The sequence below is a fragment of the Dasypus novemcinctus genome, chromosome 10 (assembly GCF_030445035.2).
Source record: "Dasypus novemcinctus isolate mDasNov1 chromosome 10, mDasNov1.1.hap2, whole genome shotgun sequence".
NCBI classification, from domain to species: domain Eukaryota; kingdom Metazoa; phylum Chordata; class Mammalia; order Cingulata; family Dasypodidae; genus Dasypus; species Dasypus novemcinctus.
This window is the reverse complement of record NC_080682.1, coordinates 30,747,317-30,772,479: the sequence shown is the minus strand read 5'-3', so window position 1 is coordinate 30,772,479 and position 25,163 is coordinate 30,747,317. Positions and strand designations below refer to the sequence as shown.

At 37.6% G+C, this 25,163-nt stretch overlaps 1 pseudogene; it reads left to right on the top strand.

Moving 5' to 3' along the window:
* The first annotated feature begins 1,164 nt into the window (after positions 1-1,164).
* Positions 1,165-10,802, top strand: LOC101439190 (ATM interactor-like; annotated as a pseudogene).
* Positions 10,803-25,163: the final 14,361 nt, after the last annotated feature.

Here is a 25,163-nt window from a genome sequence, read left to right as displayed (position 1 = left end):
AGATGATTTACTAGGGTAATGAGTATAATCATAGTGTAAGTTTGTCAAATTTCACATAAGTTTGAGTCAAATTAATCCTAAGTGAAGCAATTTTTGATTTGGTATATCATTTGGATTCTTTTGCATACCAATAAAAAATGATACCCATTGTTTCTGAGAAAACCTATTCCCTTTATTTTCTGAGGTGACTCCCAATGAACAATTTTGTTAAGGTCAAACATTCCCCGAAGTGGTCATGAAAGTCCAGTTCATCTTGGATGCAGTTATGCCATTTCATTTCAACATTGCATTGTAATAAGACTACATTAAAAACAAGGAATTTTTCTGGGAGTAAGGGAGGATTTAGATTTATAGAATCCCTAGAGAGGTAGCAATATTTTGTCAAAATAGATCACACACCCACATCTTACCTCAGGTCCCAGTGCTGACAGGTGGCTACTGCCAAATGAAATTCTGACCATCTGTGTTCAAGTAGGTGGAAGAATAGAAAGAATGCTGTCTCTCGATCAAAGCTAAGCTTCAACTACAAAATCATGACAGAATGAGAACCATGTCATATTATTTCAGTGATGCACAGAAAAGCTTTTCCAAGTGAAGGCTGTTATGGATTCAGAAACTGCCATTAATTTTCCATTGGATCACATAGGAAATAATGGGTACTGGCACTCCCTTTTCCATTCTATAATCCTGGGTCTGTGAATCACAGCTATGGGAAATAAAGCACCATAGAGTGGTCACTGATTTAGAGGATATACAGCCCTTGAAGAACATTTATCCATCCCTGTAAGCCATTGTTCCTTTGTTGACATTATGACTGAGACTTTAAAAGACCAACACTGTTTCTATCAATCTATCTGTTTCAGGATATGGTTTACCTGTTAAGGTCAGCTAATCCTATGAACATAGACCCACTAGCTGCATTTCCTTTGTTGTAAAGTGATTTCCTTGAGCAGAAGCAATGTTTGTGGAATACCATGCTGCAGCTAAGGCATTTTAAAGGGTATATAGAAGATAGTTTGAGAAATAGTATTGACTGTAGGGAAGGCAAATCAGGATCTGAAGTAAGATTATTTTCCAGTAAGAACAAAATGCTGCCCCTTCCATGATGAAAATTGTCCAATATGCTCAACCTGACATCAGGTAATGGGGTGAACATGTTGGAGAATGGAGACATATTGGGGTCCTAGTGTTGATCTCTGCTTCTGGCATATTGGATACCCAGCTGTGGGTCCTCCCAGGTTGGCCTTGGTAAGTGAAAATGCATGGAACTGAGACTATGCATAACCTGCCTCCAAAACACCATGGACACTTTGGTACTGAGTCCTTAAGTGCAATGGTTGGTAAAAAGGCTCTGAAGTATTAACAGTGCAGGTCATTCTATCCACTTGATTATAAAACATTTCTCTGCTAAAGAAAATTCAGGTGAGTATTTATATGGGACACAAATATGTTCTGTGTTTTCACTCCTTCAGAAAGTTCTATCTACTCACATCTCCCCAAGAACAGTTAGTTTCCAATAATCCATGTTCCTTTTAAACCCTAAGGCCCAGCCAGAATACAGGTCACAGCTCATAAATTTGTGTATCAAGGCACATCTGGTATTTTCTCCTTCCAAACAATATAAACTGCCATGTACTCTGCTTTAGGTTCTAGACTCTGTGGGGATTTTCCTTCACAACTCTACTTTATTAATATACCAGAAAGTGGATGTAATACTAGAGCTGTTCACTTCCAATGGTGTAACTATATTGTGCAAAACACTCTGTAAATAAGGTCCAAATTTTCAATTCCTGTAACAACTCCTTAAGAAACCAGTGCTCTGGGTTAGATGAGAAAAGTTAACATGGAAAGAATGGAGGCCATGAGCATTCAAATTACTTTTTCAGTAACTCACTTTTGCCTTCATGATTTGCTAGAGCCTGATCTCTTATAAGCCACTTTCATTTAATGATGGAGTGCTGCAGTGAATGTCCAACTTAATGGCTTAATGAGTCAGATATTTCATGATAGGCAACTCTGTTGTTTGTGCTCTGTGATCCTCATTTAGAACCCTGGCAAAGGTTCTAAACATCACCCCTATTTGCCACGTATTCTTCAATCACCACTGGATATGCTGCATCAGTATGACCCTAGTGGTAAAATATCTTGTGTGTTAAAATAGAATTGTTGCAGAGACTCCTCAAAGTTCAGTTCAGCATTTTTCATTACTTAATAAATGTATCAGTGTGTAATTTTCAAATGAGAAATATGTTGTTCCAAACTGCCTGCAGGAAAACTTGGCATTCTGACCCTTTTTAGGTTGTATAATAGAGTAGATGCAACAGCTTACCTATCACTAAGAATAAGATTTTTTCACTTTGCCTACAAATTTCACTGATATGGGAGCTTTATGAATTTTTGTTGAATTTATTACACATATACTGATGTGCAAATGTCTCACTAATAAGTCTAGAGCAGTTGTACTTTTTTCCTCCAAGTTTCCTTTCATACATTTAAAAAAATTTATATTATTTTCCAGTAACAGCTTTAATAAGATAAAAATCACATAACTTACAATTCACCCATTTAAAGTGTACTATTCAATGTTTTTTAGTTTAGCCACAGAGTCGTACAACCATCACCATAATCAATAGATATGATTCTTATAATCAATAGAGCATTTTCATCATCTACAAAAGAAATCCCATACCTTTAGCTACTATCTGCCAATCCTCACACCCCACCACTAGCCTTAAGCAATCACTAATATACTTTGTCTCTAAGCATTGCCTATTCTAGACATTTCATATGAATTGCTTATACAATATATAGTTTTTATTTTATTTTTCTCATTATCTCTTTTTTAAATTGTATTATTTTTGAAGATATATAATGTCCAGCTTCTGTCCCTGCAATATCATCATGATATCTTCTATTTAATGGTCAGTAGTAGTGTGTTTTGAAAGACAATTTGAATACTGGACACCCAAGAACTAGAAACTTCATATGCCAGCTGAGCACTGAGCCTCAGTAGATTTACAACTCCTCCTCTATGGTTCACTTGACTTACCCAGGTCAGCTATTAGGGAAGTGAAGATGGTCAACCACCACACCAGTGAAACAAAAGTGCCTACAACTGCAAGCAGAAGAATCATATCCATCAACCACGTGGGATCTAAGCCCCCTCTTGATTTAGAGGTGGAGTGGACATCACCATCTCAAGGTTCACAGGATGAAGGAATAAAATATGGATTAGAGCAGACTTACTGATATTCTACTATAGAACTATTGTGACTCTGCCATTGAAGAAATTGTATCATTGCTGTGGAGTGAGTGGTCATGGTAGTTGCTGAGAGCAGGGAAAGGGAAGAAGAGATATGATGTGGGGGCATTTTTGTGATTTGGAGTTGTCCTAAATGATATTGCATGGTGTGATGGTTAGGCTATTGTGTCAACTCAGTCAGGTAATTGTGCCAAGTTGTTTGGTCAAGGAAGCACTGGGCTAACTGTCATATTAGGGTATTTCTGAACTTTAGTCACCATTGACTTTACTGCAGTGGCAGATCATAGATAACTGGTTATAACTTCATCAATCAGGGAGATTATCATCACCAAGAGTGGCACTTAAGCCAATCAGCTGAATGTATTAAAAGGGGAAATGATTCCAGCATTGAGAGAGAATTTCCCAGCTCATCTTTGGGCATCCAATATATCCGAGAATTTGACAAGGACTTTCATTCGACTTCCATTGCAGTCCCTGGTTAAAGCCTGCCTGCAGAACCTGGAATTATGCATCCCCACAGCTGCATGAGAGACCCTTATAGAATTGCATACTATTGACAGATATCTCTTGTTGATTCTGTTTCCCTAGATAACCCTGACTAATACAGCTTGGTACCAGGAGTGGGGTATCTGAGGTGGTTCTGGGAGTTTTACAATAGTCTCTCTACCTTATTGGAATCAAGGGTACTGACTATTCCCTTTCCAGTAACCAAGAGCCTGCTAACAGTCCATGGTGCGATTTGGCAATAAAGATATGCAAAATAGCATCACTGGATTCCCCTACTTCCACACTTAAAGAAACAGGGTGAGAATGTTTTTAACACCTTAACAGAGTTTTGTGGAGTCAAATGGTATAATGGTGTTTGTTGGCTCCTCCTAGATACTCTGGATACTGTTACAAAAGACTGAGATGGCTTAAAGTCTTCAAATTTGAAACTTTAACACCAAATGGATGATGCAAAAGTTTCCATGTGTGCTCTGAAAGAAAATATTGTCAGTTGTAGCCACAGGCTCGAAATATCTGAGAACCAAATTCAGACTCTCATTGTATGAAAAGCAGTGTTACAAAGAAAACTAAAATCTCAACACCATGGGGTTTTCTGCAGCTAAAGTGAAGGCATTGATTGGAAAAGAGTGAAATCCAGAGAATTGGGATGGAGACATATGGGATGATGATGATATTGATGGAGATACTGGAACCCTGAATTCTGCTGAGACTTTACCAGATAAGCATGCCATGGCCTGCCCTGTCTAGATCACACCTTGTCAACCTTGTATCATCCAGCCTCCAGCGTGCCCCAGGGAGTCTGAAACAACTTCCAGCCCTGAGTTGGGTATCAGCCAAACTGAATTCTACCCTGCCCAACCTCAGGCCTGCCCCAGGGTCTGGACCTCCTCCCAGTCCTGAGGCATGTAGCAACCAAACACCTGTATGCACTGCCCATCCTCCAGTCTGCCCTAAAGAAACTGCCTTCCAACCCCTGCCTGAAAAGATTAATCCTGTCTCATCAGAAGAAAATGCAAGGGAATACCCTGAGGTAAGTAGCTTGCAAGGCATTTCTATTCCTTCTCCTTACCCACCTCCACCACCTCTCTTGTTTTCAAAACTTATTACTAAACTAAAATCACAACAAGTCCACAAGATGAAATACAAAGTATGACCCATGAGGAAGTAAGGTATACTCAAAAAGAAATGCACATTTTCCAATTTATATAGACAGAAAACAGGGGAATATGTGTGGGAATGGATACTAAGGGGATGGGATAATGGTGAAAGGAATATAAAGTTGGATCAGGCTGAATTTATTGATATGGTACTCTAAGCAGAAATTCTGGACTCAATGCTTTAGCTCAAGGGGTTAGAAAGGGCTCTAACAGTTTGTTTGGGTGGCTGATTGAAACAGGGGCCAAAAGACATCCTAGCATGTTTGAGGTTGAGATGCCCAATTAACTCTGATACACAGTAGAAGAGGGAATTCAAAGGCTTAGGGAGATTGGAATGCTAGAATGGATTTACCATTTGTGAGCTGCCCATGCACCCCTGGAATGTCCAGAGGACACATCTTTAACCAGGACTGTGAGGAATACATTCATAAGGCTAACTCCATATTCCCTAAAGAGTTCTGTGGTTGCTCATCTCAGTAGTTCAGATATTACTGTAGGGAGGTCTGTGATGGAATTAGAATCCTTAAACATTATGAGGATGATTGGATGTCAGTCTGGTAAAATAAGGTATCAGCAGTTAATTGACAAAGTGTAGGTGGGCATGGCTACCACAATGAAAGGCAGATTTGAAAAAGTACTTGAAATAGTCTGAGTCATGTAGAGTTATGGTGATGTGGGCTCTGGGTGGGAGGCTCTTCATCTCTTTAGATAACCTAAGCTATCTGTGAGTTATGGGTGTGGGACAGTAAGATGTTGCAGTCCTGCCCTTGGTAACCAAATGTGCTAAAAGCTTATCTAGAGTGTATAAGGTCCATGCTAAAAGCTTACCTAGGATGTGGATGAGATATGCTAATTCAAACCTATTGAAACAAAGAACAATTTGATCCTTCCTTTCTGTATAAAAGGATCTCAAAATTCTTGTTCAGGGCTGGGGTTTGAAACAGAAAGCTCCTGAGTCTGGCTGGTCAGCTGGCCATCAATAAACCATTTTTCCTTCTCAAAATCAGCCCTGAGTCCTGGCCTTCCTATACACAAATAATTGAACCTCTCTCAAATTCTACAACATTTTTGGGGGCTCTCCCAGGATTGCAAACGAAGGGCAGAGATGGTAGCATTTTGCTGCCCCTTCCAAATCCCCAAGGCAGCTGGGAGGACTCAGGTGAACCCCAAATCTGGGTGCCCCTTGATTAAATTTAATCCAGAAAAGATGTGGGTTCCACCAGAATCTTCCCCCCAAAAATTGAGGGCAATGGAAGGTCTGAAGAGAAAGATTCTGGGAACAAAAAAGAACTCCAAATATGGAAGAAGGTAAGACTCCCCAGATGAGCACAGTATGGAGAACCCAAACTTTAATTGCTAAGAAGGGAGACTCATCACCTCATGAGAGAACCCTAGTAGCCCCAGAAAACTGAGGGGAAGCTGTTCTCTCTAGGTCTAGAAAAAGGAGGGAAACTGGGGAAAAGCCTGGTGTTTTGGGTTTGTCTAACTGCATGTTAGAATCTGGAACTGTTCTTATATCTACTGAAGGAGTGGAGGCTTGATTATAATAGTACATAATGTTTATAGGTTTGAGTGCAAACATCCTGGAAATTGGTCTGGATTTTTAAAAACTTGGTTACAGGAAAATGGATTGGCTTTTCTAGTGAAGCTTGGTCTAGGTGTATTGTAAAGTTAAACAGTGAAAAAGGTCTAACTGGAATCTTTTGTTATGGTGCTGAACTGTGAATGAATTTGCTTTACACCAGATGTTAATGTTAAGTGTTCTCTCTTAAGATTTGTGATGACTGTGGGGGAAGCCATGCTGAAAAAAAATATATATATATAGAACTTGTGGGTCAGAATAGTGACCGTTGTGCTTCTGCCTGTGTCAGCTCAGTGCTGGTATTGGAGTTGTGTGGTTATGTAAAGTGGTGGAATTTAATTGAGCTGGAACCCTCCTTGCCATTGTCAAGGGGGTGAATTGATTATGGGGCAAAACTACATAGTCTGGATGTTTGAGAATGCTCTGCTGCCTCATCTCTGGTCCACACCTTTGCTGGGACTTGGAGGCTGTCTGTGTCTGCGCCATGCACTTGGGTTTGTTGGGGCTGCCCCAGTTAGGGTGGCTGGGTCTCTGGGAATCAAGGAGTGGGAATGGGAGTGGCACTACTCACTGTTGCCCCTAGTGATCCACTAGGAAAATTTTTGCTTCCTGTTCCTGCAACCTCAAACTCTGCAGGTCTACAGGTTTTAGTCCCAAAAGGAGGAATGCTGTCACCAGGGAACACAATGAAGATTCCATTGAAATGGAAGGTAAAACTGTCACCTGGCCACTTTGGGCTCCTCTTACCTCTGAATCAACAATCAAAGAAGGGAATTACTGTACTGGCTAGGGTGATTGTTCCTGACTGTCAAGGGGAAATAGGACTGCCTCTACATAACTGCAGTAAAGAAAAGTTTGCCTGGAATACAGGAGATCCTCTAGGGCATCTCCTAGTACTACTATGTCATGTGATTATAGTCTATGGAAAATTACAACAACCCAAACCAAGCAAAACTAACAATGGCCCAGAATATTCAGGAATGAAAGGTTGGGTCACCCCAACAGGCAAAGAACTATGGCCAGCTAAAGAGCTTGCTGAGGGTAATGGCAACATGGAATGGGGAGAGGGAAAAAGTAATTATAAATATGAACTTCGACCACAGGACCAGTTACAGAAATGAGGACTATAATGGTTATGAATCTTTGTTCCTTTCTTCCTTTTCTATGATGTTAATTGTATATGTACACAAAGCAAATTTCTTTGTCATCTTCTCCAAACTTTCCCCTTATCATATAACTAGTTGTATCTGTTTCATGTCAAAATATTTGAGGATGTCAAGTTTGAGAGTGAATATTACCCAAGAACTTGCATCCTATTCTGTATGGAATTAATATGTTTCCAGGTGTACAACGTAGATGTGGACATTGTTAGGCAGAAATATATATATATATGCATGTCTATTATTGTTTTTACTTAGAGACTAAGTATGGTTTAAAGTAATGCGTATGGTTGCCAAGTTAACTAGGGGTGGATTGTGATGGTTAGGCTACTGTGTCAACTCATTGAGGTAATTTTGCTTGTTTGGTCAAGCAAGCACTAAGCTAACTAATTCAAGGGCATTTGTGGACTTAAGTCACCACTGACTTTACTGCAGTGGTAAATCATAGATAGCTGTTTATAACTACATCAATCAGGGAGATTATCATCAGCAAGAGTGACACTTAACCCAATCAGCTGAATGCATTAAAAGGGGAAAAGATTTCAGCATTAAGAGAGAATTTTCCAGCTTATCTTTGGATAGCTGAAAACTTCCAGAATTCATTAAGAACTTCATTGGACTTTTATTGCAGCCTCTGGTTGAAACCTGCCTGCAGAACCTGGACTTGTGCGTCCCCTTGGCTGCATGAAAGACTCTTATAGAATCACATATTATTGACAAATATCTCTTACTGATTCTGTTTCCCTAAAGAACCCTCACTAATATACAGGGACAAGGGCTGGACATTGACAGGATGACAGAAGCTGGCATCCTGCCATAACCCACTTAATATACTGGGAGAGAATGTAAACTACAATGTAAACTGCAATCCACATGGTGCAGCAGTGCTCTGAAATGCATTTACCAAATGCAATGCATGTGTCACAATGATGAAAGAAGTTGTTGATGCGGGAAGAGTTGGGATGGGGTGGAGTATGAGGTATATGGGAACCTCTCATATTTATACTGTAACTTTTTTGTGATTTATGTATCTTTTTAAAAAGGGAATTAAATAAAAATTTCAAAAATATAAACTGAAAAATAAAATAAAATAAAGTAAGTAGCTTATTTTGAAGATTCTTGCTGCTCTAATGTGAGAAAACAGATTCTTAAACCAACTCCAAGATATTCTCAGAAGTTGTTTTACCAAAACTTCCTGTCATGAAGTTTTCTCTTATGTTTGTCTTGTGCTTATAGGAGACTCCTCTTCCCACCTTGTGGTTGTTGGTGTTGATCATCTGAGCTCAGCCATGGGTGCCATGCACTTTTTTCCCTTGTTCATAGGAATCCTGATCCTTCGTCTAGATTCAGAGGCTTGCTCTCTTGGGAGACCCTATCTCTCAAAAATTGTTACTGTTTAGCCAATTAGTACAGGGGTTCAAGTGAAGTTTGGGTAAAAGTCCACCTACTACTGATGTGGGCTATGGGTGGGAGGCTCTTTGTCTCTTCAGAGATAATCTTAAAATAAATTGTCCTGACTTGTGGGTGTGGGACAGTAAGAGGCTTCAGTCCTGCCCTTGGTGACCATGACAATGACTCCAGACCCAGGAAAGAGTTTAGCAATGCAAACTCTATAAACTTTAAATATTCAAGGAAAATGCAAACCAAATGTGCTAAAAGCTTATCTAGAATGTATAAGGTCCATGCTAAAAGCTTACCTAGGATGTGGAAGATATATGCTAATTAAACTTATTAAGCACTGAAACAAAGAAAGATTTAGCCCTTACCCTTTATAAAAGGAACTTGAAAATCTTGTTCGGGGCTCAGGTTTGATACAGAAAGCTCCCAAGTCCTGCTGGCCATCAATAAACCATTTTTCCTTTTCAAAATCATTCCCGAGTCCTGGCCTTTCTATATGCAAATAATTGAACCTCTCTCAAATTCTACAACACTACTTAAAACAACTAGGGAACTTATATCAGAAAAACATTATTTCTTCAGTGTGCAGTCTTATCTTAAGCTGCACAAAGGCTTATGCCTTCTGCACAATATGTTGTCCTGGATTCCTCTGTTTCATCATTGCTTGGTGCTAAAGTAACTTCATCAATAGCCTCTCAGACTGATGCCTTTTTAGGTTCTTGTTTCCAGTTGGGTGGAATCTCCAGAGAAACTCAAACCAGCAGAGTGCAAAGTTCCACAGATGACCAGGTGCACATGTATTAAGTGGTGACATACGGAGACATTTTTGAGAATGTCTATTCATCAAGCAGGGGTTCTACAGACAATATTATAAACAACAGTTTGGTAGCAGAGACTATATCTCATGGTTTGTTACCTCAGAATGCCCTTAAGACATTAACTGGAGATACTGAGAAATCTGTAGCAATTGAAAATATCCGTGAACAGAATAGGATGCTTCCTTCACAAAACATGATAGATAATAAGACCCAAAACACAGATTTATTAAGCAATTTAGAAAACATCTTTTCAAATAACCTGCCTGATCAGACATTGGATAATCAGTCTTCTGTCTGACACAAACCCAGGACCTGAAACACAGTCCCATCTAGCCGTACCCAGAATCCTGGAATAGATTTTTTTTTATTGAAGAGTTCTTTTCTACCTCAAATATCCAAACTCAAACAGAAGAGAGTGAACTTAGCAATATGAATACAGAGGTAGTCTTGGAACCCCTGGACATAGAAGTCCAAACTGACTCTTTACTTGTAGACACCTCTTCCCAGTCCCACGGTTTTAGGGGAAATGCTAACTTCTTAGATCTTGAAATGTTTGATGTGCAGACACAGACAGACTTAAACTTTTTAGACAGTAGCCTCATCTCTCTCTGGGCAGTATTCTGAAGTACTCCAGCTTTTCTATGAGCACTGATTCATCAGCCACAGAAACTCAAACAGAAGTGATTTCCACTGCTAAAACCCTACCTGGTCTAGGACACAAAATTTAGTTAAACAGTACAGAAACACAGACCATGAGTTTTGGTTTTGAAACACTAGAGAGTTTGTTTTTCACCAGCAATGAAACTCAGTCAGCAATACAGGGCTTCCTTCTAGACAATTTGGCCTGGAACATGATGGAGATTCCTGTCTGTGGAATCCCAGACATGTGCAGAACTACACACAGTTTCCAATTTCTAAAAGTGAAGTCCATGAACTACATGGCATTTACAGTTTTCTTCTGGATTTAGAAAATGGGGAAAGAGGACAACAATATTAACTATTGAATATAGTTCATTATGCAGTTGCTTAGATTCTTTGTGATTCTTTGCCTTTTGTACTAGTAAGCATGAAATTTGCATACAAATGTGAGTGTATTACAAAATGCATACTGCTGATCCAAAAACAATGAGCTGCAATAACTGGAAATACATTTTTAAAATTGAACTTTAATGAATATCTTGTACCATGAAGAAATATTGACCAAAATTTGATAATTAACATGAATGTTAAAGTCCAAACTATAAAATGCTAGTAAGGAACATATGACGAAAACAACAACAACAAAAATCAACAAAAGCTTGATCAATTAAATAAAAACACTGATAAGTTGGACTTCAATAACAGGACATTAAAAGACAAAAATCAGAAAGGTAGAACATTTTTGCAAATGATGTATCTAAGACATGTTTTCACAATTTATAAAGAATCCTCAAATTTCAATAATAATAAAATTGAAAATTCAATGTAAAATGGCAATAGATTTGAATGTATTCGTCACCAAAGAAGATACATAATTGACAAATAACTCACCAGCTAAAAGATGCCCAACAAAATCAGTTATACAGAAAAAAATATTAAAACCACAAGAAGCTGTCACTATACATTTGTTAAATGATTTTTTAAAAATTTCAAAATAACAAGTGCTGACAAATATGCTTATGAATTGGCAATATCATTTGTTACTGATGGCAAAGCAGAATGCTAGATGTTACATCAAACTGGAAGAGTATCAAGAATGAAAAACAAGAGAGAAGGGGTCAGGGATCTGCAAGTCAATGCCCACAGACAAGTTTATTTCTATTCATTTACATATTTATAGAGCAAGCTTGCATACTAAAAGCCCATAAAGCAGATGCAGGTTTTTTGTTGTTATCTTATCATTAGAAACAAAATAATTTTGTTCCTTCTACTAAACTATCCTGTTGACCTAATAAATCTTAACCAGAGACATTCCTTTTCTGTTAACCAAGGGAATCTCAACAAAGGACATTCTTTTCTTGTTCTATTTCCTAGGTTACACCATGTCTTATTTTCTTCAGCCAACAAGTCATTACTCGCTTCATTTCCCCCTTTCCGTTTTAGTGCCAGGGTAATTGCACCTGTCTTAGGTTGCCCTTATAACAATTTAAGGGTCTTACCCATCATTGACTTCCAACCAAGCTTTTCTGGCACAATATTTAAAGGGTTTTGTGCAATGCTCATGCAAGAACAAGGTTGTTGGCTCGTCCCAGCTAGTCAGTGCTCTGTAATCACTGTGTAACATATCATTTAAGACATGCCATTGTTATAAGCAGTATTATTAAAACAGCCATCCCTATTCCTAAGGTTGATACAAAATTCTGTGATTTCCAACAGTTTACAGGATTAAGCTTCATAACATGAGAAACTAAATCAGAAAAAAACATCCTTATCAGTGGCTACATGTATTTGATTCTGAGAAAATTCTAATATTTTCTTTTGCAATTCAACAATTTCTAATGAAATATTTGTTTGTGGCCCAATAAATTATTTTTTATTTTTTGACATTCTATTTCTGAAGAATTATATTTGAATTGTGTAATACAGAAGTTGCTTTCATTCCAAGCACACTTAAGTCCTCTTAACAAGTTTAGATTATGCAATTGGTCTCCAATACACAATACAGCAGATTCTAAATCATTAACTCTATTATTTAGCTGCTCATCAATATGCTCTTGACTATGCCATAAGTCACTGGCATTTATATGCCAATCATGCACATACTACTTGGTCTGAACTGTCTCATGCAGTGCAATGGCATTCATGATGGCGGCTGTTATTATTCCAATCAGTCCCAACATTCCAGCAATAATCAGTCTTATTAGTCATTTTGTTCATTTTATATATGCTTGTGCAAGATGCAACAGCAATTGACTTTCAGGTGATGACTGCCACATCTGAGTCATCTGCACTGGAACCCATACTCCTTCTCTTCTCAGAGTGGCCACAATAGTTTCATTTTCCTGTACAATATTCTCAGAAATACAAGTATATAGTATACAATTTTTACAAAACAGGGTTTGATTTCCTTTTTTTTCACTCTTTTTTAGGCTTTTTTAAATTTATTTTTTAATGTTGCATTAAAAAAATATGAGGTCCCCATATAGCCTCCACCCCCTCACCCCAGTCCTCCCACATCAAGAACCTCTTTCATCATGTTGGCACATTCATTGCATTTGGTGAATACATTTTAGAGCACTGCTGTACCACATGGATAGTGGTTTACATTGTAGTTTACACTCTCCCCCAGTCCACCCAGTGGGCCATGGCAGGACCTACAATGTCCAGCAATGGTCCCTGCAGTACACCCAGGACAACTCCAAGTCCTGAAAATGCCCCCACATCATATCTCTTCTTCTCTCTCCCTACCCTCAGTAGCTACCATGTCCACTTTCTCCACATTAATGCTACATTTTCTTCCATTACTAATCACAATAGTTCCAGAAAAGAATTTCTAATTTCTAATTTTCCTGTCACAAAAATGTCAAGATCTCATATACATGTCTTGAAACGATGTTTGATTAAAATAAAGATATTGTCCAGTGTCATTTTTATTGCTGAGCCACACATAAGTGGGGGTCAGTCCAAGAAATACTTTCCACAAATTTCTCTGAACAATTTTGGTACTATTAGTCCATGGGGAAGGTAACCACCTTCCTTTGTTTTTCCAAATAATTGATTTATTAGTAAACATAGTTTTTTCATTTGTGGACCATGGAGAAGGATGTTGTCCATTAGCACTAATCTGACTGTTGTTCATTACATGCCATGTAAAGCTACCAGTATTATTAGTGGGATACCCCATATAGGCACTGTCCCATATGATTCCACAGGAATCATTAAAAGTGACAACTCCTCTTTCCTTATTGCAATCTTGCCATCTTTCTTTATCACCTTGTTCTTGTGGTGGACAACTATAATTCTGTAACAAGGTCATGGAACTATTATAGGATGGAAATACTGTAATAAACAATTTGGTACCATTGGCTTTAGTAATGATTATAGTGTGATTCTGTATTTTCATGTAAGGAAGCTCTTTTCCTATGCATAACGGGTGATCATCATAAGGAAGGGGTAAATTTACTATAATTCTTCCTTCTTCCTCAGGTTTCAAAGGCAGTCGATGGTCTACAGGTCCTGGGAACATATAAATTTTATTTAAAAATACTGGAAATGGGGAATTTGCCCATGTTAAAGTTCTCAACAATGGCAGATTGGGTATATATGCCCAATAAGTATGGTTCTCTGCTACATTACCCAGAATCATTGGTGTTATCAGGAAGAGGTGAAGCATCACCAAGGAAGGAAGTCTCGTTCTCTGTCTGTGGTTTAATCCGCCATGCCAGTAATGAAATTTATTCTCTGTCTTCTGTAATTACAATAGCATATCCTTGCCCCCATACTTTAACTTTCCCTTTGTGCCAAGTATTAGTCAAGACATCTTTCTAGTACACTGGATGATATTCAGCTTGTCCAGATAAGACCTTTTCTTTATTTAAAGCATAATGCCGTTCTGCCGGTGTGATGGAATCATATACATTAAGAAAATTTAAAGTAAAGAAAGTCTTTGTCAGTTGATCTTTTAGTACTATGACACCATCATCTCCCCTTTTATTTTAACAGCATTTGTTTAAGGGAATGATGAGACCGTTCAACTATAGCTTGGCCTGTAGGGTTATAAGGAATTCCTGTGATATGAACAATGGAATATTGAGAACAAAATTTTGCAAATCGTTTACCAGAATAAGCTGGACCATTATCAGTTTTAATTTGTATAGCACATCTCATGACTGCAAAGGCAGACCACAAATGTGAATGAACATGACAAAATCTTTCCCCACTATGCACAGTTGCCCAGAGAAAATGAGAATAAATGTCAATAAAAACATGGACATATTGCAACTTACCAAAGATGGGACATGCTTAACATCCATCTGCCAAATCTGATTCAGAGCCCACCCTCAGGGATTAGTGCCTTTATCAAACAGTGCTGACACGAGAGGGCCACAGGTAGAACAATGCCTTACAATATCTTGTGCTTGCAGTTTTGTTAAAGATGGAAATTTATGTACAATCCCTTAGCGTTGAGATGAGTACGAGAATGATATTTGGCAGCATCCTGTATAGAACCTACCAGGATATTAGCCTGTGCATTACTTGTGGACAGGGGTAAATCAGAATGTGATCGAATGTGGGTATTATACAGAGAATTTGATCATTGATGAACGAGTGCCTGCAGTTGCAGGAACATTTGAGAAAGTTCATCGGTTACAGAGATATTAGCAGCTTCAATTTGAAACTGTCAATTTGAATAACTGTCAAACAAACGTATTCAGAATCAGAAATAATATTACAAGGCTCTTTAAAACTTTGCAAGACCATTAGAATAGCTGATAATTATATGCATTGTGCAGAAGTATGTGGTGTTTACCAAGCCTCTTCTGTGAGGGGAGTGACATAAGCCACTTTACCATTGCTACTACCATCTGTGAAAATGCTAAGTGTGTTTTCTATCAGACCTGATTCAACTATTTTTGGTAAAATCCAAGTTTTTCTGTGTAAAAATGTTAATAACTGAGAAGTGGGATAATGGTTATCAATAACTCCCTGAAAATCGCTAATAGCAATTTGCCATTGTGTATTTGTAGCATAAAGATGTTTAATATTATCAATAAATAGGCTGCATATTATTCAATCAAGATCAGTCTCTTTAAATTGCAGGAGCTGTAATTGACCTTTAGCAATGAAAGAAATAAGTTTCTGTAAATATGTTTGCAATCTTTATTATTAGGAATAAATATCCATTCCAAAATGCCATCTTGCCAAAATAAGGTAGTTGGAGATTGTAGGGTAGAAAAGATAACCAAATCTATAGTCCTATCAGGATCTATTTGAGTTAATGTCCCTGAGAAACCCGCTCTTCAATGAGAGTTAGTTCCTCCTCTGCCTTTAAGGACAATTTCCTTGAGCTTAAGAGGTCAGAGTCTCCTTCCAAAGTCTGAAATAAATGCTGCAAGATATAGTTAGGGATTCCCAGAGTAGTTTGAATCCAGTTAATGTTCCCTAAAAGATTCTGAAAATCATTTAAAGTATTTAATTTATCTCTTCATAGTTGTATCTTTTGTGGGTGTATACATCCATTTGCCAATTGCATACCCAGATAACAATAAGGGGTGTTCTGCTGAACTTCCTCAGGGGCAATCTGTAACCCATACTCAGGAAGCACCTTTTCAGCATACTGAAACAATAGTTGTAACTTGTCTTCTGAAGAATGTGCAAATAATATAATATATCATCCATATAATGAATAATCTTGGCTTTTGGAAACTTTTCTCTGAGCACCTGTAGAGGTTGATGAACAAATAATTGACACATGATAGGACTGTTCATAATGCCTTGAGGCAACACAAACCCCTGATATCTCTGCATAGGGAATTGATTATTTATAGCAGGAACAGAGAAAGTGAATTTCTCTTTATCAGAAGGATGCAGAGGAATGGTAAAGAAACAATCTTTCAAATATATAATAATCAAAGACCAATTCTTAGGACTCATCGAGGGCTGTGGAACCCCTGGTTGTAGTGCCCCCATAGGGCTCATAACTTTATTGACACCTCAAAGATCCATGAGCTTCTCCATTTGCTGATTTCTTTTTTTATTACAAATACTGGTGAATTCCAAGAGCTTTGTGATAGTTCAATATGCCCTTGGGATAACTGCTCTTGAACAAGGGTGTGAAGGGCATTAAGTTTTCCCAAGGGAAGGGGCCATTGATCAACCCAAATTTGTATATTCATAAGCCAAGTTATGGGGATAGTATTGCCCTTTGTTAAAATGGCCCCTACATTAATTTTTTTATGGATTCAGAAGAAGTTTGGAAACCTAATCCTTGACGTTCATTCTTCCTTCTGATATAGTTATACTTCATATCCATGGAAATAGTTTTATCTTGTTCTGAAAGCATAAGAATATGTAAAAATGCTCCCAATTGACTAAGCAAATCCTGGCCCCCCAGATTAAGTCCTACATCAGCCTTGTAAGGTTGTAGTGTAGATTTTTACCCATCAGGTCCTAATACGTCAAAAACAGAGGTGCTTTGATAAATATCTGTCATATTCCCAATGCCAGTAAAGACTGTTGGGAACTTTTGTAATGTCCATGATTTGAGGCTCATATTGCTTAGCAATGATGGGCACATCAGCCCCAGTGTCTATTAGTCCCCCAAACATTTTTCCATTAATAGTGACAGTAACTTCAAACCAATCATCACCTACAAAACTCTGCCAATGAATTTCATTCCCTATAGACCCAAACCCCCCATTTCTATAAAAAGGAAGAGTGAAAGGTTTGTGATAGGGCAGGAGTAGTAACTGACCTATACGTTGCCGCAAAGTAACTTGTACTTGACTGACAGTTTGCACCATAACCTTAATTTCTTCCTTATAACAACTACCTATAATGCCAATTTGCACTAGCAATCCTTTCATAGTTAAACTACTCCTACCTACAATTAAGCCAACAGTTTCAGGAGATAATGGGCCTTTAACACCCGTTAAGTATAGCTTGCATACCCACAGCAGGAGTAATAAGTTTAGTTTCTGTAGAAGATAAATCAACAGCAGTGCTCCCTTGAGTAGCTGCTCTTAGTTCAGAAACTGGGATGCATGCTGCTTGCCATTGCTGACTGGGTAATTTTCCTGTAGGCTCATATTGTGAGCTAGGCCCACAAAGTGGTTTCCTGATGACAAAATGGGAGAACTGTTTTTATGAAATTTAGATTTACATTCACTAGCCCAGTGAAAACCCTTCTGACACACAGGACATACTTTGGAGGGGGTTTTCTTCCACCACTCTTTTGCAGTTGAGCAAATATACTCTGCAATCCTTTTGGAAATGACCAGGTTTCCCACATTTAAAATAATTTTCTCTCTTATCTTGCAGTTTCTGATTACCTCCCATTACCACTGCTAATACCACCATCTGGTGTGCAGTGGAACCTATGCCCTAACAAGCTTTGATATAATCTTGCACTGATCCTCCTGCCACCTTTAGTAGTCTAATAGCATTTTTGCATTCATTATTTTCATTATCAAAGGCCAATGTTAAGAGGATCAAATATCTTGCTTCAGGAATTTCAACAGTTTTTTGCACAATATTGGATAAACGAGCTATGAATTCAACATATGGCTCATTGACACCCTGAATCACTTTTGAAAAAGATTGAGTAGGCTGCTCTGGTGGAGAGATTTTCCTTCATGCAGCTAAGTATGCCAAGCACAGCTGGACTATAGCAGTGTCATCATATTGTAATTGCCTATTTACCCCTGCCCATTGTCCTATGACTAACAGTTGCTCAGCTGTGATAAGAACAGGAGGTTGGAGACTAGCATTCTGGCAAGCTGTCTGATTAGCCTCATCAGTCCACCATGTTTTAAACTGTAAAAATTTGGCCAGGTTTAATATCATTCATGCTAACATTTCCCAATTGCATGGTATTAGCCTATCAACCTGAGCCATGCCCTGAACTAATCCAAAAATATAAGGAGAATTAACCTCATATTGCGTGCAAACTTGTTTCAAGTGTTTTAATAATTTAAAAGGAATTGGTTCATGATGAAACTCTACTTCACCTTGAGAATATTTAAATACAGTGGAATGAGTCTGAATGTAACAGGAAAAGCAGATAAAAGCTGTAGTGCTTCAGGATCCCCTTGGCACGAGCCCTGCAATAGGCAGCACATCAATGGTGTTGGTGGTTTCGGATTAGGCTTCACAATCTTATTAATGTAAGGCAGCACATCAGGAGTATCAGAAAAAAAATCCAAAGGGACCATTCACAGTAGGACACATTTGTGGAGGAGAAACTGAAGAAATCAACTGAGGTTCTAAAGGGGCAGTAGGTTGAACAGGAAAATCATGCTCCTCTGCATCACCTAATCCTGATATACCAGTGGGATGCAAAACATAAAGTCCAGGAATTTCACTAGGATTAATGACAACACTTTTGTCCAAAAAAGGATTGGTATTTTGGGAAGGAACATGGCAATCAGGGTCATTATCATCATCCCTGTCTGAATCTGAGGTTTTGTTATCAAAAGTTTCCTGCTTAACAGCAGCTTTAGAAAATACAGTAATCTCGTCATCATCTCCATCTTCCAATTGCAAAGGATCTAGTGTGGCAGCAATCTGGTGACACAAAGCCCAAACAGACAAAGGAACAGTCTTGCCATTCTGATAAGCTCAGAGAAGTGCCTTCATAACTAATTTCCATTGTTTCAAATTTAAGATATTTCATCCCTGCAGTTGAAACCAATAACAATGTTTTTGAACTAAGGCAAAAAGCTCAGGCAACTCTGACATTTTAACAAGCACCCCAGCGGTTTTCAGTAAAGTTTTCAAAACCTGAGAATATTTTTCCAGTCATCCTGTTTGATTACCCATTACCCTGATGATCCAAGGAAATGCTACTTACCATTAGACTTGAGTGGAAAACTTAGTGGACAACGTGTGTGACCTTAACAGGAATCCTTTCCACTGATTCCTCAATACTACAGAGAAGAAAATTTCTTTGGCCCCATGTTGGGCACCAGATGTTGCATCCAACCCAAAGGGTATTCAAAATGAAAAACAAGAGAGAAGGGATCAGGGGATCTGCACATCAATGCCCACAGGCAAGTTATTTCTATTCGGCTACATATTTATAGAGCAAGCTTGCATACAAAAAGCCCATAAAGCAGATACAGGTTTTTTGTTGTTATCTTATCATTAGAAACAGGGACAGATCATTTATATTTTAACTTTTCAAAGCAACTTTTTTCTTTCTACTAAAATGTCCTGTTGACCTAATAAATCTTAACCAGAGACATTCCTTTTCTGTTGTCCAAGGGAGTCTCAACAAAGAATACTCTTTTTTTGTTCTGTTTCCTAGGTTATGCCACATCTTATTTTCTTTAGCCAACAAGTCATTACTCCCTTCAGCTAAATTTAAGGAGGCTGGCAAATTCAAATGAAGTTGCATCTCTATTGACCTTACCTGAGAGCAATTACTTGGACAAAAATTAAGTTGTTTCCTGAATTTGTGCTCCTTGAATTGAAATTCTAAGATCCCAAATAAATGCTTTAATAGATTTACAGCTCTTTGTTATTTCACTGACAACAGTAGATGGCATCAGAAGTGGTATCTAAAATAGCTCTACTCAGAGCCAGCAATGAATTTACTAAATGCATGTTAGAACCCCTTGTGCTCTGTCCTCTCCCCAGTGAATCCTGGTTTCTGTTGTTGAGTCCTCTTGGTTCTAAACCTCCAATTCATTGTTTGAGATAGTAATTGAGAAAATTACAACTAGCAAAATGTTCTTGGAAAGACAGCTTGCAGAGGATGAAGAGAAACTCTCTAGGAATCTGGACTCCATTTCCATTTCCTCTCCCTCATCCTCAGATGTGGAGTAGGTTGCAACCTTGCTAGGAATAACCTGATTTGATGCAATTCATTGGTACCTTGGATTCAGGATATTCCTATACTTACAGTGACCATAATTAGTAAGGGTGGACATCTTACCCACCCACAGGAAGATGCTCCATTGAGGCAATTTTAAATTAAAAAGAAATAAGAGTAATAGGGGATCCACTGAAACATTTATTGTTAAGTAAGACATGTCATCCATTGTTCTGACTGCTTGATCCTTGATTCCATATGGATAAGAAAGGAACTGGATTTTGTAATTCCTTCTCAAATGCCATTTTCCTCTAGGGTGAAACTTTTCATTAGGTCTACCAACATAAAGAGTAGGGCTGCTTTGGTCATTCTGCTAAAACTAATATTTCTGAGGTAAAGGAAGCAGAGGTATGTGAAACACATTCCTTAATGACTTTCTTTCTTTCCTCCAAAGTCATTCAGTTCTGCTTGATGCCTTTCTACCAAGAAAAAATTCTATCCTGACTGCAGGAGCTGGAGTTGAAATGCTGCCATTTCAATAAATTTTTTTAACCATAAACCATTTTAAAATATTTTAAGTACATTACCTATACTTAAAGATTGTAGATAATTTTCTATAAAATACATAAACCCAAGGATTTACAAATATTGTACCAATTTATATCAATTAGCAATATCTCTTTGATCAACACTTTATGTATACAAAGAAGTCCTTAATTGGAAAAATACATAGTACCCATTTAATTACATATTGATATTATATGAAGGAGGAAACATTTAAGCTTCCAGATAACAAGGTGATAATATATATTTAAACATAAATATTCTACTGCAAGGCAATTATTTTTTGCTGTAGAGACACATTCTTATAATATGAACAGATTTTGATTTATCTAGTCTGTTTACATGAATTAGTAATCTTGATTACACTTGGCACCAGAGCTTCCTTATTGCAATTTTTACCTCTGCATTTCTGAAGGTATAGATTAAAGAGTTTAACATGGGTGTTAACAGAATATAAAATACAGTCACCACTTTATCTATGGAGAAGGTGGTCCTGGGATGAAGGTATACTAATATACAAGTATAAAAAATAAAGCAACCACAGTAATATGTGAGGAACAGGTGGAGAGTGCTTTCGATTATCCTTTAGAACTGTGAGATCTGAGAGAAGAAAGGATAAGGATATAGGAGGTAATAACAATAGAAAAACTGAGCACACACAGAACCACTTTTGGGAACAACAGAGTCTGAGGGTATGAGTGTCAGTGGAGACCTTCAGCAGAGAGTAAAGATCACATGTGAAATGGTTAATGACATTGGGGCCACAGGAAGGCACCCACACAATTAAAATGATTTGAATCATGGTATGAATAAATCCCCCAGCCCAGACCATGATCACCAGAAGATCACATACCCACCAGTTCATTGTGATCATATAATGCAGGGGCCTGCAAATGGCCATGTAGTGGTCATAGGCCATCACTGTGAGCAGACTGTTCCCAACTCCCTCAAAGAAATGCAACACAAAATCCTGATTCATGCACTCAATGAAAGAGATAATGTTCTTTTCAATTAGTAAGTCAAATATTATTTTGGGGGTTGTAGTAGAAGGTAAAGAGCCATCTAGAAAAGATATGAAACTGAGAAAAAATACAAGTGGGAGCTCAGGGTTGGTGGCAATTGTCCTACAATGAGTAGGTTGTCTGTCAGGGTCATTAAATAGATGACGGCAAACAAGACAAAAAAGAGTTTCTGCACATCTGGGTTCTTTATCAGGCCTAGCAGAATGAATTCTGTCATGTTGTTCACTTGCTCCATGCTCCAGGTTTGCATGTGAATAATTGATCTATCTGCAAATAGCACAAAAATTGCAATGGCTAGATAATTTTTATCAAGAAAATAATATAACTGACAGATCATTTGTTCCTATAAACTGATGGAAATCCCAACAGATAAGCCACAGACTTAGTCACATATTAAACACAGAGCATTATGCACACACCCATTATTGCTACTGTTGATATGCCAGGCACCTTTCCTACAATTCTGCATGGCTGGATCCTCTCCCAATCAATTCCACAGTATTTTTTCAAATAGACAAACAGGAATAGACAGATTACCTGTGAGCAGGAACTGAGGATTGACTACATCATGAGTGTCTACTCCCCTGTGTTTCTTTTCTAGTCATTTAGACTGATGATTCTTTGCTCAGAGTTTCTTTTTCTTCTTAGATATATCTTGTTTCACAGTCATTAGTAAACATAATGTGAGTTCTACTTGATATTAAAATCATGTAGTCACAATTCAGCATCAACTGAACTGTGTGAATATTTGAGGCTATAGTAATATATATGGTGGCAATAAGATCTGTGAGCTCATGAACCACTAAAATGGAAATGCATAGAATATCATAGATTACTTATCAAATACTTCTGGAAAGATGAAACAGGGAGCTTGAAAGATGAAGCAGGGAGCTTGATGCAATGCAATCTCCCCCAAATTTATTTCTAACTATAGATTTTATTGTTTGGGAAACTTCTTTCCTAATAAATTTCAAGGGTCTTTTGTGATTCAACATTACATTTAAGAAATGTATTCTCTGCACCTGTTCAGAAAACACGTGCTTGAATATGAGGTCATGAAAGCACCAAAATTTATTGGTCAGACTATGTACTTTAGAATATACAGACTGTATATAATTTGTTTTCACCATTCAGGAGCCATGTGATATTATTTATGGGCCATTATCTTACTGAGTCTAAAAGTTTTTCATATATAATTTAAGCAAAATAGCAAATGTCATAGAGGAAATCAGGAATATCATTATTCACTTATCAAACTTTCTATCTTAAAGGTATGTCATAGAGGAAATCAGGAATATCATTATTCACTTGTCAAACTTTCTATCTTAAAGGTAAAGTTATAGTTTTCCACACACTTTTAAATTATTAATAAAAGATAAAAAATGAGAATACCACCTATCTTAATTTTTATCTTTGAAATATTGCCTTCTTTTAATATTAAAATAAATGAAAAAGCATGAATGTAAATGAACTAAGTCCTCTTGAAAATCATTAGAAAAACCACCAATTATATTAGGAAACATTTGAATGAAGAAATTACTATACCAGAAAGAGAAAAATGTCAGACTTGATAAAATAAATTCAAAAGTGTACTGGTATTTGAAATTCTCTTAATTTTGATACATTTTAAGAATACCAATAATCTTATTAAGAAGCTGTGTTAGTCAGCCAAAGGGGTGCTGATACAATATACCAGAAATCTGCTGGGACTTATAAAGAGTATTTATTTGGGGTAGGAGCTTACAGTTACCAGGCCATAAAGCATAAGTTACTTCTCTCAACAAAGTCTTTTTTCACATATTGAAGCAAGATGGCTGCTGATGTCTGTGAGGGTTCAGGCTTTCTGGGTTTCTCTTGGCTTAGCTCCTTTGTTTCCTCCACAAGGTCAGCTGTAGACTATCAGGTGAATGGCTCTGTCTCTTTACCCAGGGCTCCAGCTTAATGCTTCAGCATCAGACTCCAACATCAAAATTCTAACATCAGAAACCCTCAACTCTATTCTTTGCCACGGCTTTTATCTGTGAGTTCCCAACCACCAAGGGGTGGGGACTCAATGCCCTAATCATAATTCAATCATGCCCAGACACAGATGAGATTACAACCATATTCCAATATCAATTTTTGGGATTTATAACCATATCAAACTGTTACAGAAGCATTTAGAATTAAACTCTTAAAAGACATTAATATAAAGAATATTCCATATTGTTCAGTGGATATTAAAAGATTTTTCAGAACTAGTGGTCCTTTATCAAAGCAAAGTAATTTTTATCTTGCATCACCATAAAAAGGTAAAGGCAAAATTTGATTTTGAGTATTAAAAATTTAAAGCATCAATCTGCTCAAAAACAGGAAGACAAAGAGATAAATATATAACAGATCTCTGCATTGAAGAAGCATATTAAGAAAAAATGCTGCAGTGTAAATCATAGCACTAAACTGATGGATTCAAATTCATAAAGGCAGGGAACAAACTCAAAACACATTCATAGCAAGAGCAACAAACAGGTATGATTTTGTGCCCTAAACAGTAATGGTGGTTCTCTGACCTGCTCATTTCTCAGCATTTCTCCAAGACCAGTCCACCCCAGGAAGGCAGCACATTCACCTGTTCCCTGGGTGCTATGAGATTCCAAGGATGCATCTTTCCACTGGACTGCTGAGAAGGCTGTCAGCATTTTGATCCTGGGCCTGCTTCCAGGTGCCTATTTTACTCCATAGTAAATGGGGTCCTTAACAAGTTATTACTATGTCCCTGGGAAGGCATTACAGAAGGCTGCCAAGGGAGGCCTTGTGACACTCTTGACTTTATCCTTTGTTGGACTTTGTTACTTTGACTATTATGATGTAGGTATCTGCAAAACAGTTGACATAGTGTGGAAGCATTAGTTTTATTACTCTTAATACATTGTTAGCACATTTCTTTTATATTTGTCCTGGGGATGGTGAACAAAGGAAAGTTCAGTTAATTCATAAATAAAGACTGTAGAAAATTAGATTCTGTTTAATTATTTAAAAACTCTTCTTTATTTTTGATACCAGCTATTATGGTTGCATGTAGGGAAACTTTAAGATTAGGAAATGCTGATATTTCACATTACAAATTTCTAAATCCTAGCTTCTAGGTCCATTTAAGGAAGAGTTCTCCCTTTTTGACCATTCAGAGATCACTAATGGTCTTATTAGAGTCTCATTCTTCAATGTGTTTATTTTATTTGTCCTTAAATAAAATGTCCACAA